General features: G+C 29.2%; 1 long non-coding RNA gene across 1 annotated transcript; it reads left to right on the forward strand.

The window, feature by feature from the left end:
* Window positions 1-1,614: 1,614 nt before the first annotated feature.
* Window positions 1,615-5,420, forward strand: LOC127699968 (uncharacterized). The gene is made up of 3 exons (XR_007981322.1): window positions 1,615-2,097; window positions 3,301-3,410; window positions 4,284-5,420. It is a non-coding gene; the product is annotated as an uncharacterized LOC127699968 (long non-coding RNA).
* Window positions 5,421-6,088: the final 668 nt, after the last annotated feature.

Genomic DNA, 6,088 nt, shown 5'->3' on the forward strand with positions numbered 1-6,088 from the left:
AAAAATCATTATAAATAAATAGGGAGGCAACCAGACTAACCTATGACCTTCAGTATTATATAAATATAGATTCTGCACCCACAAATGTTCATTGATCACAAGAGTTATCCACTCGAAGATTTTCATACTGTCATATGTGCGAGATTTACCAAGGATTTTGATCTTTTCAAATAAAAAATCGTGAGTCAATTAATTTTGAAGTAGTAAATTTAGTTTTTATAGTGTTTCATTGGAAAACGTCGAATGCATTATTCCAAATATGTATCGCATGACATAAAATACGACAATTTAATCAATATATATCAAATATGGTCAATATTGTCAGAACTGGTTTAATCTATAGTTTTTCAGGAAAGTCTAGACATAAACTATTGAATATATAATAACTGAAAGCTTAAAAGCAACACTTTAGCCTGCCTTTGTTTTTTACATTATGTTGATGGGTTATAAATTATCTTTAGAAAAACATATATCTTTTAAAATTTCCTTTTTATCTGCATACTTTTATCCTTCCTAGCCGATAGATAACATTAACTTGATATACTAAAAAGATAACACTGTAGGATCAAAACACAATTTTTATTAGTTTTAATGTTTTACCAGAAGAAAAACAAGGTATGTTTTGTGTTAATGGTTTTCTTGATTTTTCTAACTACACATAAACAAATGGTTAAAACATGTTTTTTTTATATCTTTCAAAAAGACAAATTAAGGTAGCTGGGGTGAATTAGAAATTATAGCAGATAACAATAGGCAAAGATCTTTAATTAAAGGTGCAAATTTCGAGAGTAGTATGTAGTTCATGTGTGAGACTTTTCATGATAATATCGAAAACAAAATTTTCGTTTATTCATTTCTTTCCAACTTTGCCATATAAGGGAAGATAACTCATATAAAGTAACTAATATAATAGAATGTGTTATAAATTTACGTTTTTTTTTATATAGTAAGAAAACTAGTCCCCTAGCAATGTGGAATATTTACTACATATTTTTATCTTTTTCTTGTTTGACATCATAGTATAAGAGTTATCTTCTCATATGTTATCTTAACATTCTATGGTTTAGCTATGAATGATTCGTTCATTGTTGAAGACCCTACCCCAGCAAACACACAACATTTTAAAAACATTTTTTAAATGTCATATGGACGTCTCTCACAAAATATTTCAATAAGATATCATTTAAACATAAAAACAATGTTTATTTTATTGTTTTTGAAATGTTTTATTTCTAACATTTAGGTAAAATGTTTTTACAACATTAACAAAATATTATTTGCTAATATCTTTTATTCATGTTCTCAAACATTGTTCTAAAATATCCCGTAGATATTTTATAATATAAAAAAAATAATATTTTCTTCAATTGGTATTTTATATTTTAACAACATTTAGAGTAAATATTTTCCAAATATCCAAAAAACATTCTGCAAAAAAATGTTTTACAGAAAATATAGTTTTGCTATTTGCATAAAATGTTTTATAACGTAAAATTAAAATGTTTTACATAAAACATCTGAAAAATATCAGCTAAATGTTTTCTATAAAATATTCTGACATACACATTACTTAATAGTCTTACTGATTTTTATTCAACATTTTACGGATATAAAAATAACATTTTATTTAAACTTTATTCAAAACCCCACAAACAACGTTTTGTGGAATTAGCTCGTTTTTTTTTCAGGATAAGATAAAGTACTACATTTCATTAATATCATGACAAGCAAGATACTATGGTTGAAATCCTTAATTGATATCTTGAAGATCCTTGAAGTCAGATTTTATTCCTTCTTATATTAAAATTCAAAAGAGTCAACATTAAATTAAGCAATAATGTATTAATAAACAATCACCGTTCTTTAATGTTTATTCATTTCGTTCGTGTATATTTTAGAAATTAAGAAATGAAAACTGTAACTGTACTAAGTTCAATTTTCGTATCGTTTATATGCCTTACGGAAAACCGACCTTTTCCGGAATCGACTTTTGTTTTATCACCGGAAATGATTTTGAAATTTGAATTTCGAAACGAAGACAGGATATCAACAAAGAGAGCCAAGAAAATTGTTTGTTACGCGATATATACTCACTTGGTAAGAATGATTAATCTGTTAAGATGAAACTTGTGCATTCATTATGTGTGTTCAATCATAATCGGAACCAAATTACATCTGTTTCTGGAGGTGCGGATCAAGGTTTTGAAAAAAAGGGGGCCCCTGCCCAAGGCAAGCAAACGTTTGGAGTGATACTTGTAAATAGTCTATACATTTATCTTATAAGTAGCTCCATAAGGGGATCGGGGCCCCTAAATCCGCCACTGTTCAAGCATCTACGTACACTTATTATGAATTTGTTCATTCAATTATTGATATAAATAAAAAAATTATAAGGATATGTGGCTTGTGTGTTTGATTGCCAATACACCTTATCGCTATTTGTCCGCCATTACTGGCCATGGACATCACAAAAGTTCCCGTAAAATGTTGACGTCATATTAGAAAATATTTGACACCACAATTGAAAGTAATACACCTTATCACTATTTGTCCGCCATTACTTGACATCACACAACTGTCACAAGTTCCCTTAAAATTTTGACATCACCATAAAAAATATCTGATGCCACAATGGAAAAGTGATTGTTGTTTGACGTCAAAAGTTCAAGCAGGATAGATTCTCGGGTCAAGCGGGAATAGCGATAAGGTGTATTATTGTATGACGTATGCTGACGTAAAAAGTTCAAGCGGGACAGATTTCCAAATACTGAAATAGCGATAAGGTGTATGAGACAGCTATCCACCAGAATTTAAATGACTTGGATAAAAGAAATAATAGGTCACTGTACGGCTTTCAAAACTGAGAAAACCAATGCCATATAGTCCACTTTGAAGCCTTGACAAACAAATGTTAAATTTTTCTCAACACAATTGAAACAAAACAACTAACTGCCTACATTAAATACATACATGTATTATGAAAAAGAAATTTGACAGACTTAAACCAACGACAACTATTGCAATAAGCATGACTCAATACCTTGTTTCCGAGGCACACAAACAAGTTACAATAGCACTAATATAAGCACCATTTGAATATGGAGATTTTTTTTCTAGTAAAATCAGTGTATGTTTGTATTTGCAAAACAGTAAATTAAATTTCCCTTAACAGCTTAATGAACATTACAAAGACTATGTAAGACTTCAGCACAAGCAAGATAATATAAACTGTTGCTTAAAATTATATTTATTGCTTCATACACACAATGTACATACAATGTATCTTTTATTTTTTAACAGGAGCTAAAAGAAAAGCCACAAAGGACAAGTTCAATATGCAGCTTTACAATTTGGAAGTGGCGCAGGTTCTTTGAAATGTCTACAACCTTTCAGGAGAATTTTTTTTTGAAGTAAGATTTTCATGCAGGATTACTGTTATTCCATATTTAATTCAAATATTTAGCATAAACAATGCATTACATTCAAGATTAAGGGCATACAATACAGAAAAGATATCTGGATATTTGAATAAATTATTTTTTTTGTGACAAAATAGAAAAAAGTTGTTTATTTAAATCAATCTTTTAGTCCAACAGTGTGCTTTCATAAACATATTTGCTTTCCTTTGAAGTATTTCAAATACATACATGTATAAACAACTCATTTAATGACATCTGTGTGTTTCTCGGAAGTTAAGTTATATTATTATCATCATTGCGAAAACAATGCGTAACACTTCGATAAGTTATTATGTGCCTATAGTATACTTCTAGGACTGTATCATATGCCCTTAGATACAAATGACAAGTTATAAACTATGTCACTCTACAGAGTTTAACACTTAAAATGGACAATAAGATGTTTAATGACATTATGTAGCAGGGCTTTTAAAGGCCCTTACACGATACAATGCATTTAATGAAAACTAAAAAAAAACAAGAAAAACAACAGCCTGATTTATACAAAACAATAAAAGAAAAAAAAAATATGATAAGACAACAATCAACGAGTATAATGAAATAAGACTCTGGACTGGACACATATCTAGTCTAAAGTTTTTTATGTGTTTTTTTCTAATAACTAAATGAAGTTCAGCGTGGCATATTGCTCTCTCTTAACACGGTCAGCCATTTATCGTCCCCTTCCGACAGACTATCATCGTTATTTGTTTCAAAACTTTAAAGGGGAGGGGATGTATATCCTTCAGGCAACGTGAATCGTTCTATAATAAAGGAATGTGCAAGAAGTTCATATATGAATGTAAGATTAATTTTTTTTTTCAGAAGCATGGCACAGCAAGAAAAAGATATAAGACACTACAAGACATTCCAAGTGATTTTGAATAAGACAATTGATTGACTTTTTCAATGTATTCTTAAATAAATCAAATAGTTGATGTAAAATGGTGTTTTGTTCTCATCTGTTCAGCCAATTATCAATGATTATTGACTTAAGATGTAACCCTATTAGAAGTGTAGCGTTTTAGTTTAGAAAGAGAAGTTGTATTGAAAAATCTCAATTTGGGACACAAGTTTTAGTCAATGTAACTTGAACTTAAAAATGTGTATAATGTTTGCATAATGTCCAATGGCATATATGTCATGCATGTTCAGGTTGACATATGCATGATGTGTATAAGATAGGTAATAAAAGTTGAGAGTGAAAAACTAAACATTATACCATTGTGGTTGGAATGTGGGCTTTCTTGCACTGTCTGTCGTCTGTCCACCTATATTTGTCGGATTTTGTCCAACAAATATTTTCATCAAGTGCTGTTTTTCCCAAAACTGCTGATAAAGATGAGTTCATATTTAATGAGCTGCTTGATAGTGATGAACTGTGATGTGTGAACATTTTTGTATCTGGCACCTGTTTCCTGTTTTCTTATACTTTGTATTTCAAAATGTTGAATGTTCTCAAATTTTTCATTACTTTAATTAGTAATGCTGATGAACAGAATGACTTCATATTTGGTAAGTGGCTTGGCCATGATGAGTTGTGTCTGCCATTTTAGATGTGTCAAAATTTGTAGATACTTCTTGTTTTTAGAGACTTTGAATTGTGAATTTCATATGCATAGCAAAACAACTGATTTATTCTTGTTTGTATATAGAATTAATCACTGTGTATAAATTAATTTAACTAATGATTTGTTATTTAAAAAAGCAGGAAACTCAATTAAAAGTACAGACATTTTTTTATTGATATGATCTAGATATCAACCAAAAACATCTTCTTAAAACATTTTGAAAACATTTTTTAGGCACAGTCTCACTTGCAAGAAAACATCCAAAAAACATTTTTATAACATTATTTGATGTTCATGATATTTTTCAAACGTTCAGAAAATATTTCTAGAAAATATTTTTTAAAAGATTATCAAAATGTTTTATATGCCATTGTTTTTCACATTATCATGATATTTCTTTACAACATTTTAATTATATTATGCAAATATTTTAGAAAATATATTAGAAAACGTTTTCGCGATATATATTCTACCATACATTTAATGTTTTTCTCACGTTTATTTGTGATATTTTCATGACATTAGACACAACATTTTAAAAACATTTTAAAGATGTTTTTGTGTTTGCTGGGACATCAACTGTCAAGATGAAGAACAGGAATAAAAGCCCCTTCATTGATAATTTTCTATGTTTTCTATGTATTGTGTGCGATTTTGTCCCATGTACATTTACTCCATATCCTTTCATTTTCTTTATATTACACAAAATTGGGTTCTTCATGCAAAATCTATACAAAATCTGACAATTGTCACAATCTGTAGCATGAAAAAAGCCCGGTGACCTACACTTTCATTATATTTTTGATAAAAAGAATGATATTAAAACATTCTATGGATTTTAATTTGTTCATTACGCATGTTGTGTGTACCTGTCATTTCCTGTTCCTGTAATGTTTGTTTTAAGTTCTAATTCCCAAATAATAAGGCCTTTCATAACTGATTCAGTGAAGTTACATTATTTGGCAAATTACAGATTCTTTTCATTAGAAAAGGGTCAGCGATATTATCATTTTGTTATATAGCTGTTCGTAGAAACATAAGACAAGGACATAAAAAGGA

Source organism: Mytilus californianus, unplaced genomic scaffold, assembly GCF_021869535.1.
Source record: "Mytilus californianus isolate M0D057914Y unplaced genomic scaffold, xbMytCali1.0.p SCAF_45, whole genome shotgun sequence".
Lineage (NCBI taxonomy): Eukaryota > Metazoa > Mollusca > Bivalvia > Mytilida > Mytilidae > Mytilus > Mytilus californianus.